Raw genomic sequence first — 13005 nt, 5'->3', positions numbered from 1 at the left:
TATATATCCATTCTAAAACTAAAAGTTGAAAATTCATGCTACTTTTTTTTTTTTTTTTTTTTGAGATGGGGTTTCACTCTTTCACCCAGGCTGGAGTGCAGTGGCACGATCACGGTTCACGGCAACCTCCACCTCCCAGGCTCAAGTGATCCTCCTGCTACAGCCTCCTGAGAGGCTGGGACTACAGGGGTGCACTACCACCTCTGCCTAATTTTTTATCTTTTTGTAGAGATGGGGTTTTGCCATGATGCCCAGGCTAGTCTTGAACTCCTAGGCTCAAGCAATTCTTCTGCTTTGGGCTCCTGAAGTGCTAGGATTACAAGCATGAGCCACTGTGCCTGGCCACAATAAATATTTATGTCCATGTGTCCTTGTGTATATATCAGGATTTCTCTAGGGTAGACAGCTAAGTATGCAGTTGCTGAATTGTTGGAAAATTACATCTTCAACTTAAGTACTCTCAAAAGTTTTCCAAAATAGTTGGATCAATTTATACTCAATGCTGAGTTTTCCCTTCATTTGCTCATTTGCCCACCATCACGTGGTGTTAACTTTCGAAAATACAGTAGGTATAAAAGGGTACTTTTTGTTTTATTTTGGCATTTTTTGTTTATATTTTCCTGTATTTATCTGCCATTCAGTTTCTTCTCCTATGAATGGACTATTCATATTCTTAGGCCAATTTTTTTTTTTTTTTTTTTTTTTTTTTTTTTTTAAGAGTCATGGTCTTACTCTGTCACTCAGGCTGGAGTGCAGTGGTGCAATCATAGCTCATTACTGCAGCCTTCAACTCCCAGGCTCAAGTGATCGTCCCGCCTCAGCCACCCAAGTAGCTGGGACTACAGGCATGCACTACACTACCCAACTAATTTCTAAAATTTTTATTTTTGGGAATGAGGTCTTGTTATGTTGCCCAGGCTGGTCTCAAACTCCTGGTCTCAAGCAGTTCTGCCTCAGTCACCAGAGTTACTGGGATTACAAGTGTGATTAGACCATTTTAAAAACATGGTTGCTTTTTTCCTCAATGATTTGTTACAGTTCTTTCAATATTAATCATTCTCTTTATGATTAATATGCCAGGCAAATTTCTACTTTCAACATGTGACTTGTCTTTTTACTTTGTTTGTTGTCTTTTTTTTTTTTTTTAAGTCAAGGTCTCGTTGTGTCACCCAGGTTTGAGTGCAGTGGTGGGATCTTGGCTCATTGTACCCTCAAACTCCTAGGCTCGAGCAATCCTCTGAGAAGCTGGAACTACAGGCGCACACCACCACCTAATTTCTTTTTCTTTTCTTTTTTTTTTTTTGTAGAAACAGGGTCTTGCTATGCTGACCAAGCTGGTCTTGAACTCCTTGCCTCAACAATTGTCCTACCTCAGCCTCCCAAAGTGCTGGGATTACAGGCGTAAGCCACTACTGCTCTGTCTATTGTCACTTTTTAAAATGTAGTCAAGGCTGGGTGCAGTGGCTCACGCCTGTAATCCAAGCACTTTGGGAGGTCATGGTGGGCAGATCACTTGAGGTCAGGAGTTGAGGACCAGCCTGGCCAATATGGTGAAACCATCTCTACTAAAAATACAAAAATTAGCTGGGCGTGGTGGTGCACACCTGTAGTCTCAGGTAGTCAGCAGGCTGAGGTAGGAGAATTGCTTGAACTCGGGAGGTGGAGGTTGTAGTGAGCCAAGATCACACCACTGCACTCCAGCCTGGGTGATAGAGCAAGACTCTGTCTCAAAAAAAAAAAAGTAGTCAAATTGTTCAATCTTGGCTTTGATGCCTTAAGACATTTCCCCTTTTTCTGGTATCATAAGGAACTCTTATTTTCTTTGGCTGTATACTTCCAAGGTGGAATATGATATTTTAGCTTTGTTGAAATCTGATTTTGTTGGCAAGAATCTTTCTGTATTAAAAATGCTATGGCTTTTCTGTCTTAGTATGTTTAGTGGTTATGTCAAAAGTCAAATAAGGGAAGCTGAGGCAGGAGGATCACTTGAAGCCAGGAGTTTGAGACCAGACTGGGCAGCACAGCTAGACCCTGTCTCCACACACACACACACAAATAAATAAAAATACAAATTATCTGGGCAAGGTGGTATGCACCTGTGGTCCCAGCTACCTGGGAGGCTGAGGCAGGAGGATTGCTTTAGCCCAGGAGTTTGAGACCGCAGTGGGCCATGACCATGCTACTGCACTCCAGCCTGGGTGACAGAGCAAAACCCTGTTTCTTTAAAAAAAAAACTCAAAGGATACATTTCATTTAATACCCCCAATAATCTGTGAGGTAAATATTGTGGCAGAGAAATTAGGTAATTTGCCCAAGGTCATGTAACTTAGAATTGCCTGAAGTCAGTGTAAACTGCTTTGGACCACCATAATCCTACCTGCCTTTGTAGAACCTTCTTTTCTTTGATATTTTCCAACTTAAGCTAGGCTTGACGTAAACAAAGGTAGATGCTCATTATTTTAAGGGCAGCATATGGTAAATTCCTAACAACAGACAGATAACATGATATCAAAATTGTATGCTACTTCTCAGCCTCCGTATCTATTAGTAGTCCGTTAAGTCATAAATTGACAATACAAATAATTTTCTTTGTATTCAGACAAATTTAAAACAAATAGGAAGCACTGAAGGGGAAACTAAGCTTTTTTTCCTTACTTGATTTGTAGACCTTTCTAAATTTATCCATAGAACTCAGAGTAAGTTGAATGCCTAATGTTTATCGGGAGTTACTGGTGGTGGGAACACAGCAAGATGTCTGTCTCAGTATGATTAAATTCTAGAGTGGGAGAGGTTACCAATAAACATATATGAATAAATTCTAGTGGTGACTAGTATTATAAATTCTATAAAATGGCAGTACAATAATGATTGAGGTTTAGGGTGGAGAATTGGGCTTTTTTAGATTGGGTGATCAGGGAAGGCTTTTTTTTTTGGAGGTGACAGTTGAACTGAGACCTCAATGATAGGTATAGCTAGATCTGGGGGCAAATGCTTCTAAGCAGTGCAGGAGCACCAAGGTAGGAATGAGCTTTGAATACTTTAGGAACAGACAAAAAGCTGAGTTTAATGAAAAGGGGGAGAGTCATCAGAATCAACGTTAAAGGTGAAAGCAGGAACCAGATCATACAGGGTCTTAAAGGCCAATGTAAGGAATTTGGACTTTAAGTTAAATAGGGAAGTTATAGAGGGCTGAGAACAAGGGAGTCGTGTGGTCTGATTACATTTTGAGAACATTCTATTTGTTGTGAGGATTGACTACATTTTGGAATGGGAGCTGACAGAATGGTGAATTGGATTTATGGGGTAAGGAAGAGATGAATCAAAGAAGTCTTACAGGTTTTTGCTTGAACACTTGGATGGATGGTGAGACCATTACCAAGATGGGAAAGAAATGAGAGAGTAATAAGGTGGGGGCGGATGGAGAAATGGATGGAAGTTTTTTTTGGCCATGTTCATTTTGAGAAGACATCCATATGAAGATGTTTTGATGGTTAATATGGAATTTCGACTTGATTGGATTGAAGGATGCAAAGTATTGCTCCGGGGTGTGTCTGTGATGGTGCTGCCAAAGGACATTAACATTTGAGTCAGTGGACTGGGAGAGGCAGGCCGCATCTTGAGCTGGGTGGGCACCATCTAATCAGCTGCTGCTAGAATAGAGCAAGCAGGACAAGATGGAAGAGCAGACTTTCCGGGTCTTCCATCCTTCATCTCTCTCACATCCTGGATGCTTCCTGCCCTCGAACATTGGACTCCAAGTTCTTCAGCTTTCAGACTCTTGGACTTACACCAGTGATTTTCCAGGGGCTTTTGAGCCTGTGGCCACAGACTGAAGGCTGCACTGTTGGCTTCCCTACTTTTGAGGTTTTGGGACTCAGACTGCCTTCCTTGCACCTTAGCTTGCAGATGGCCTATTGTGGGACTTCACCTTGTGGTCTTGCAAGTCAATATTCCTTAATAAACTCCCCGTCATATATACATCTATCCTATGAGTTCTGTCCCTCTAGGAAACCCTGACTAATACAGATGTCAAATTGGAAAATGGGATATGAGAATGACTCCTAAAGTGATGGTATTCCATGGAATCACCTAGGCATAAAGTGTTGCATGAGAAGAAAAGAGGGTCAGCGATTAACTACTGAGAAGACCTTAGTTTTCACAGATTAAACAGACGGGAAGGAGTGGGTAAAGGAGGCTGAGAAGGAACATCCAATGAAGTTAGAGGACAAAAGAAAACTTTTTTGGTGATTTTTAAAAAAGTTATAAGAAGGAGGATTTTAAAAATGAGGAAGCCATTTGTGCTGAATAATAAAGGTTAGGTAGGATAAAAAAAGATATGAAGCTTATCAATAATTTTGACAGGAGTGGTGAATAATAAGCGGAGTGGTGAGGACTAATGACCACTTGGAAATTATTATAGAAAGAATGGTAAGGGTGGAAATACCAACAGTGACTAAAGATAACCCTTCCAAGAATTTTGACAGTGAATTATAACATTGATCAGATTAGATTCTGGAAGTTTATTTCTTTAAGGGGGCACATTAGGTAGATAATGGCCTCCAACAACTTCCAGACCTTAATCTCTGGAACTTCTGAATATATTAAGCTACATGGCAAAGGGAAATTAAGGTTGAAGATAGAATTATGGTTGCTAGTCACCTGACCTTAAAATAAGGAGATTATCTTGGATTATTCAGGTGGTCCCAATGATCCTTACAAGTAGAACATAGAGGCAAAAAAGAAAATCCTAGGGAGATGTGTCTATGGAAGAAAGGCAGAGAGATGCACCATTATTTACTTTGAAAGAAGAGGACCACCAGCCAGGAATGTGGGTGGCCTCTAGAGGCTGGAAAGGGCAAGAGCATGGATTGTTCTCAAGAGCTTCCACAAGGGAATGCAGCCTTGCTAGCTTCTTGGTTTTAGCCTAGTGAAATCCAGGTAGCACTTCTATGCTACAGAACCGTAAGATGATAAAGGTGGGTTTTTTCTTTTAAAGATGCTAAGTCTGTGGAAATTTGTTAGGATGATAAAGAGAAAACTAATACAGAGGGAATTACTAGAGCTCATTTGTATGCTGAAGGGAGTGATTTAATAGAGAAGAAATTGATTATGCATGAGAGAATAATTGTAGAAGCAAAGCCCTCAGAAGGGGAAAGACACAGATGGCAGGACAGCCTTTAAGGGAAGCAGCTAATTTCATTTAATTAAGAAGGCAGAGAGTAGACCTAGATGCAGGAAGATGGGTAAAGCTGTCTTGGGAAGATAAGCCCTACTCTGAGTGGTGCTATTTTATAGTCAGTGAAGGGTGAAGGCAAGCTCATCAACTGAGAGTGAGGTTGGTACAAGGAGGTATTAGAGGCTTAAAAGGCTGATATAAACTAGTCATTTTGGAGTACAGGAGAGCAAGCTTACTAGGCTTGCCAGACAGTATGGACTGCCTAGTTAAGACTGTGGAGATGCATTAAAGTAGGGTTAGAAAGCATTCCATAGTGTTTTTAACTACCCTTCTTCAGCTGAGCAGGTATACACAGAAGAGGCTAATAATTATAAACTTTAGAACTAAAGCTGAGTAAGGAAGTTGGGACATGGAAAGGAAGGATAATGAAAAATAATTAGCATCAATAGATCAAAAAATGGTTGGAGTAGGGGTATGACAGGAAGTGTGCTGAAGAGTTAGGTGGTAGTGGTTGAAAAATGGAATGTTCAGAACTGAGATTTTGAAGATGTACTTACTGATGATGACAAAGTCAAGAGATAACCAGCTGAAGAGGGGGTAAAGAGGAAAAATCTTACTTGGAGTGAGAAGGTCAAGTATCTGAGATGCCAGAAGACTGGATAAACTATCTTTGTAGATGTTATCACTAAGAACTGGACATAAAGAGGAGTGGGGAGAAAGAAGGTCAGCTAGGAGTTAAAGTCTTCAGTGAGCAAGAGTGACTTGGAAGTAAGTTGACAACAGAAACAATGAGTTGCTCCTTGCAGAGAGTCGTATAGTCTGTGGGAAATTCTTCCAATCGTGAGACATGTAAAATAAGCAGAGAATTAAGTTTTCATTGGCATTTGATATACTTTCCTATCAGGAACACATATTCTTTGCTATCAGGAATGTATGATATAATGCTGAGTATAAAATAATGGATAGCCAATAGATTCTTTTCTTTTTTTTTCCAAGATGGAGTCTCGCTCTGTCACCCAGGCTGGAGCGCAGTGGCGTGATCTCGGCTCACTGCAAGCTGCGCCTCCCAGGTTCACGCCATTCTCCTGCCTCAGCCTCCTGAGTAGCTGGGATCACAGGTGCCCGCCACCACTAATTAAAAAACTAGCCCGGCTAATATTTTGTATTTTTAGTAGACATGGGGTTTCACCGTGTTAGCCAGGATGGTCTCGATCTCCTGACCTTGTGATCTGCTTGTCTCAGCCTTCCAAAGTGCTGGGATTACAGGCATGAGCCACTGCGCCCAGCCATTATTTTCTTTTTTGAAGTAGTTTTTTTGATGTACAATTTATAAGAGTTCTTGTGTTTGTGATGCATAAACCTATATACTTGTACTACAAACAGTGGATACATCTGCATGTAAAGACGTGTACTTTATGCATCAATAGATAATAAAATAAATAATAAAATGCATACAAAGTGGCATAGAAATATGTCAGAGAGTAAAAGAATAGGGGTTTTTCCTGGATTTTTGTGATATTTATGGCATTTTTCAATTTGTTAAAATTTGTAATTAAAAAAATTCTCATTTATTCTAAATACTTATTTTCTTATGGATTATTTTTCTTATAGAAAGTCCACCAAATTATGTAAGCTTCAGGCACGACAAAATCTAGGTCTTCCCTGGATAGGCCAAAAATCTGGTCTAAGATTACCTATAGGCAATTGAAAAGAGAATATTCATTAACTATATGAAAAATAGTTTTACTATATGGTTAAGGAAACAATTGCAAAAGAGAACCACATCTATTCTTAATACGGATCTCAGAAAATTTTTCCTAAGTTTTTAATAACAGGAACATATGTAATGTCATGGGCCACACCTTCAAAAACAGCCTATAGAAAATAAAACAAATTTTTAGAGTTTCTTATAGTGTCAATCAAGATGGGCTTATGATGTAACTCATTGAGGATAGAAATAAGATGTAGAGGTCTCTGCTGATGTGGACTTATGGAGTAGATTGCAAAGTATCTGGAAATCTGCAGAACGGATGAATTGGACTTCCTATTAAATATAACAGGTTGAACACACATGTTTATCTTTACTTCCTCATGTAACTTCACTAAAACCAAAGTAAAATTATAAACCAGTAATAACAAAGAGGATGAACAGTAAGAAAAAAATTTTGGAAGATGAAAGATAGAAAGCAGACAGACTTTAGCAGAGCAGAGAAGGTAAATTCTAACAACCTGCAAGAGACAAAGCCAGTAAGAAGTAATCTCTTTTTGTCCTGCAGAGCCCTGAAGATTCAGAAGTTGGAGGCAGCAGCATATACCTCTGAAACAGAGTGAAGGATGGGGATGAAAACAGAAGGATTAGTTGAAAATCTACACAAGAACAGTTAGATTCTCAAATCCCTTCTGCAGGGCTCAGTAGCAAGGAGGCTATTTCTCCTGATCCTGGCAGAGGACGGAAGTTTTCACATTGTACAGACGTTGAATTACAAACGCACTGAAATTGGGTACGTCAGATATACTAAGTATAGGGATTAAGTGAAAACCTGCATATTGAGTAATGAGACTCCTCCAGTCTTCTTTCCCTACTTGGCACCTGAAAAAATTGGCAACTGACAACACAAGCAGAAATAGTTTTACTCAAAGAAAATTATTGGGCCAAAAGGGAAGCTCCATGGATGCTGAATTTGATACACACCTCCAGAAAATGTCTGGGGCCAAACACCGGCTCCCTAAATGAGGTCCATCAGTCCAACAAGGTCTTCCTTTTCACAGAAGAACTTTCAATCAGCTTTGCAGTGCTTCAGTCTTAAATATGAATAAACAGCAGACTGATGAGGAAGTGCTCTAACATGAAAGATGAAGATTAAAACAAAAAAAAGCAATTTGCTTAGAAAAAAATGCTCAATATGTGTCAATAAGAACAAGATGCTACAGAAAAAATATTTAGAGAACAAGAAAGAGATATTAGAAATAGTGTTAGAAACAGAAAATTCTGTAGAAGAATTGGCATATAAAGTGAAGGAAATTTCACTAAAAGTAGAATAATGTGCCAAGGAAATGAAAAATAAAAGAGAAAAGATAAAAAAATTTGTTACAGAACTTCTAGCATTCCAACACCTACTTAACAGGAGTTCCAGAAGGCGGGAACAGAGAAAGTAGAAGGAAAGTCTTATCAAAGAAAGAGGATAGGCCAGGTGCGGTGGCTCACGCCTGTAATCCCTGCACTTTGAGAGGCTGAGGCGGGTGGATCATGATGTCAGGAGTTCAAGACCAGCCTGACCAACATGGTGAAACTCTGTCTCTACTAAAACCGGGCATGTGCGCCTGTAATCCCAGCTACTCAGGAGGCTGAGGCAGGGGAATCGCTTGAACCCGAAAGGCGAAGGTTGCTGTGAGCCTAGATCGGGCCACTGCACTCTGGCCTGGGCATCAGAGGGAGACTCCACGTGAAAGAAAAAGAAAAAGGATAAGAAAATTTCCCAACTGGAGGGCAGATAGTTGATTAAAAGGGTTCACTGAGTGTGTACTGTAATAATGATAAAAGACCAAATCAGAGCATATTTTCAAGATATTTCAGAGGATCTAAGTCAGAAGATCCAAAAATTTGAGACAGAAAATACAATGCAGTCAGATTGCCATTGGTCTTCTAAACAGCAACTCTGGAAACTAGATGATAATAAAGTGATGCCTTCAAAATTATGAAGGAAAATGATTTCTAACCTAGAGTTCTATGCTCCACCAAACTATTAATAAAGTGTGAAGATAAATTTAAAATATTTTCCAATATGCAAGGTCTCTAAGAATGAGTTACACTATCTTCAGAATATACTGAGGATATAACTCTACTAAAATGAAGGGGAGAAACCAAAAGAGAAAAATATGCAATTCAGGAAACAAGAAGTCTGCGGAGAAAATGATTCTCAAGATGTTAGAGGAGCATAATCCCAGGATGACCATGAGCAATGAGCCTTAAAATCAATCCAGATTAGGCCAGGCGCAGTGGCTCACGCCTGTAATCCCAGCACTTTGGGAGGCCAAAGCAGGCGGGTTGCCTGAGCTCAGAAGTTCGAGACCAGCTTGGGCAACATGGTGAAACCCCGTCTCTACTAAAATACAAAAAATAAGCCGGGTGTGGTGGCGTGCGCCTGTAGTCCCAGCTACGCCGTAGGCTGAGGCAGGAGAATTGCTTGAACCCGGGAGGCGGAGATTGCAGTGAGCCGAGACTACGCCACTGCACTACAGCCTCGCCAACAGAGTGAGACTCCATCTCCAAACAAACAAACAAAATCAATCCAGATTAAAGCAGGGGATGGAGGGCTCCAGAAGAGATGTTTCCAAAAAAATAAAAAAGAGAATAGAACTGATAGCTTACCCAATGTGATTAACTTCATTGAGAGGAGGAAAATTTGAGTATATACTCATGACTGGTATATAAAGAAAAAGCCGATGATTTAAAAAAAAAAAAAAAAAAGAGCCAAGTTTTAACTGCAGAAAAATGGTAAAGACAAAAGGTATAGTTGTGCAACAAGGAAAAACAGTTGTAAAAAAAAGAAATGCAATCACAGTACACTACATGACTCAGCTATGAACAGTATTTGTATAGTCATAATACTATAAACATTGAATGTTTATTCAATAAAAATCATGATATATAGTGGGAGTGTAGGAGTATGAAAAGTATATGTGTTATTAGTGTATCAGAGCTAAATCCTCTTCTATATCTAAAAATGGAAAAATCAAGATATACAATAGCAGATATGCACATAAAAAATACATATGAAGATCTCTTAATGGAAAAGTTACAAAGTTCAAAGTTTTGGGTAGGATTTTCAGAGTGGATAAGGTAGAGAGTAGATTGCTGTTTTTTGTTATAATCCTTATAGAACTAAAGTATGTAATTTTTTTATACTATGCACATATAATATTTTGATGTTAGCGGATGAATTGCATATGTTCCAGAAATATCTGCATTGAAGGCAAAATGGCTACTTACCAATATACTAGCTATCCATACATATAATAATATACTTCCTCAAAATCACTTAAGACTAGCATCTAGAATAGGTTTCTCTCTCACATATTAAAATGAATGTTTTGTCAGCATTATCATCATATTTCATGATATTATTAAGGGCAAGTGAGTCGCTAAAAATTGGTTATTTTAGGCTAACTCAGAGGTGCTCAACTGGGGAAGAATTTTATCCCAGGGACCATGTGGCAATGTCACAATATAGGTGTGGGTTTCTTATTGGTATCTAACAGGCAGAAGTCAACGATGCTGCTAAACAACCTACAATGGGCAGGGCAGCAAAGAATTATCCAGCCCCAAATGTCAATAGTGCTGAGGTTGAGAAACCGAGCTCCAAGTCTTTGAGGATTATTTCATCAAAACGCTATATATAAAGATTGATGGTATGCAAACATCTTGCAATTTAGGACTGACTCAGCTAAATACCTCAGTGCAATGTTGGAAGCAGTCTGGCTGTGAAATATATCTTCGGGAATATTGAGAATGGTAAAGACAAAAGGTATAATAAATGATAATAATAACAAAACACAGAGCTTTGTACCTCAATAATCTCTTTCATCCATGGTTCCTAGGGCACTTTATAGACTAATAATAACTACTCTGGTACTCACATACCACCTTTTATCTGAGGACTGCAGGCCCTTTCACAACACTCTCACAATGTAGGAAGTATTATTATCCCCATTTTATACGTAAGTAAACAGAGGCACAAAAGTTAAGCAACTTGCCCAAAGTCACACAAGTCAGTAGCAGCCAAAATTCCTGACTCAGAACCTATTAAGACTAAGAGAACTGGTTTAAGCCATGCCGTGAGAAATTTATGTGGCGTGTTATCCTAGTTCATTCAAAGTCTATCGATTTTAGGTTGATATTGTATATTCAATGCCCCATCTGTTTTCATTTCCTCTTCTCTCATACACTTCTTAGAGACTAAGGACTGTTAAATCCCTAGAAGGGACTATGTTTACTGAGTGCCTTCCTCGAATCAAGCACATTTTATGTGCAGTGTCAGTTCTTAGGACAGCTTAAATATAATGTAATTGGGAGGCTGAGAGCAGCAGAATCGCTTGAACCCGGGAGGCGGAGGTTGCAGGGAGCCGAGATCCCGCCACCGCACTCCAGTCTGGCGACAGAGCGAGACTCCGTCTCAAAAAAAAAAAAAAAAAAAAAAAAAAAAAAAGTAATTCTTGCTGATTTTATAGTACAGAAAGCTTAGTACCAGGTAATGTAAACATGCCCCAAGATCTCTCAGTTAGCTGACTATACCCTTTCCACTATATCCTGCAGCCCTTCCAAGAGAAAAGACCTCTGGTAAGTTACAAAGCATATTAATGTGAATACGTTTAATGTCCCAGCCTCCCTTATTCTCCTTAAAACTCAGAAAACAAACTAATGAATACATAATTGAGAAATTTCAGGTGGCACACTGGGGTCGGTACTAGCTTAAACAGCCGCTCAGCCTTTTAGACCTATTCCCAAGAAAAGCCTTTAATTTTCTAAGGATTTTTCCAGAGCTCTCTCCATACGTTTCCCACAACAGCCAGACCAAAGACCAAAACTGTCTTTCCCGGAGAAATACAGAGCATATGAATCACTTTCTTCTGTTCCCAGTTCTGTGGCAGGCAAACACTGATTGCTCACTCACCACGTGCTACCTGGGCAAAACACGAATATTAAGTAGGAAGAAAGGTTTATGTTAGGTAAGAGTGACTTAGGGCTCTCCTACTTTTTCACAAAATGGAGACCTGGTATTTGTAGCCTCCCACAATGATGTGCCCTGACATTACTTGGATATAGAAAGGTCAGTCTTCTCAGGTGCGTCAGTGGCAGCCCACCCCACTCTGATCCAGAAATTTTAGATGACTTGCATCTGAGGATAAGCCTCTGGCATGTCATGTTAATAATGAAAAAATAGAGACAATCACTGCCCCAGCTCATCTCAAATTAGCATCAGTGCAGCGTTATTTGGTAGGGAGCTTTGCTGCTACATTCATTCCCTGTAAAGAGATGCAGAGACAGGGTTAAGGGGAAAACTCCGAGACTGGAATCGCCAATATAATAAACTGTCGAACTGAGTTTTGTCTCCCGCAACCCTAAGATACTTGTAAGTCCTTCCTCTTAGCCAACCCTTTTCACCAGGACACGGCAGTTTTCTTAGAAGGAGGGTGCTGGGTTTGCTTCAGTTCTTTCTATTCTTCTGCCCGCTGCCCTAGTACATCTGAAAAGGGAGCAGCGACTAGGAAAAGAGACACGTGGGTATTTTCTCATCCTGTCTGGTCATTCCCTGAATCATCACAAGTTATCGCTCTTTTCCCCTTAGCCAGCAGCGTTCGAGACTTTTTCTCAAATAATTCGGTCTTGTACTTAAAAGGAAGAGTGGTGGGAGAAGAGAGAGGCGGAGAAGACAAGCAAGGAGAAGGGCGTGGAGTGCCGTTCCCGCCCCGGAGTCGGAGGCGCCGGGAGGCCGGACGCCGCGAGGCTGCTAGCCCAGGAATGTGCGGTCCAACCCGCCGGCCGCGGGCGGAGCGCGGCGGGCGCGGGGTGGTCGGCGACGGGTGCGGAGTAGAGGACAGCAGGCGCGGAGAGGGCTGCGACGGCGGGCGGGACGCGACGCCGCGCACCTGAGCGCCGGGGGCGGGGCGTCAGCGGCCACGACCCTTCCCACCGCGCGCCGCGCCCCTCAAGCGCTGCCTCGGCCTTTTCCGCTCTTGCTTCGGCGCCACTCGGCTCCCTTCCCGCCCCTTGCTCCCTCCCTCCTGTCCTGGGACTGCCTGGAGCTCCGCACCGCGAGTTTGCCGCGGCA

At 40.9% G+C, this 13005-nt stretch overlaps 1 long non-coding RNA gene across 1 annotated transcript in view; it reads left to right on the top strand.

The window, feature by feature from the left end:
- LOC111547131 overlaps positions 1-8466 on the top strand; it is a 75119-nt gene extending 66653 nt beyond the window's left edge. The window contains exon 6 of the long non-coding RNA XR_002733042.2: positions 7453-8466. This is a non-coding gene — a long non-coding RNA (uncharacterized LOC111547131). The remainder of the gene's footprint in view (positions 1-7452) is intronic.
- Positions 8467-13005: the final 4539 nt, after the last annotated feature.

Source organism: Piliocolobus tephrosceles, chromosome 10 (genome assembly GCF_002776525.5).
Source record: "Piliocolobus tephrosceles isolate RC106 chromosome 10, ASM277652v3, whole genome shotgun sequence".
NCBI classification, from domain to species: Eukaryota; Metazoa; Chordata; class Mammalia; order Primates; family Cercopithecidae; genus Piliocolobus; species Piliocolobus tephrosceles.
This window is presented reverse-complemented; position numbering and strand designations above follow the sequence as displayed.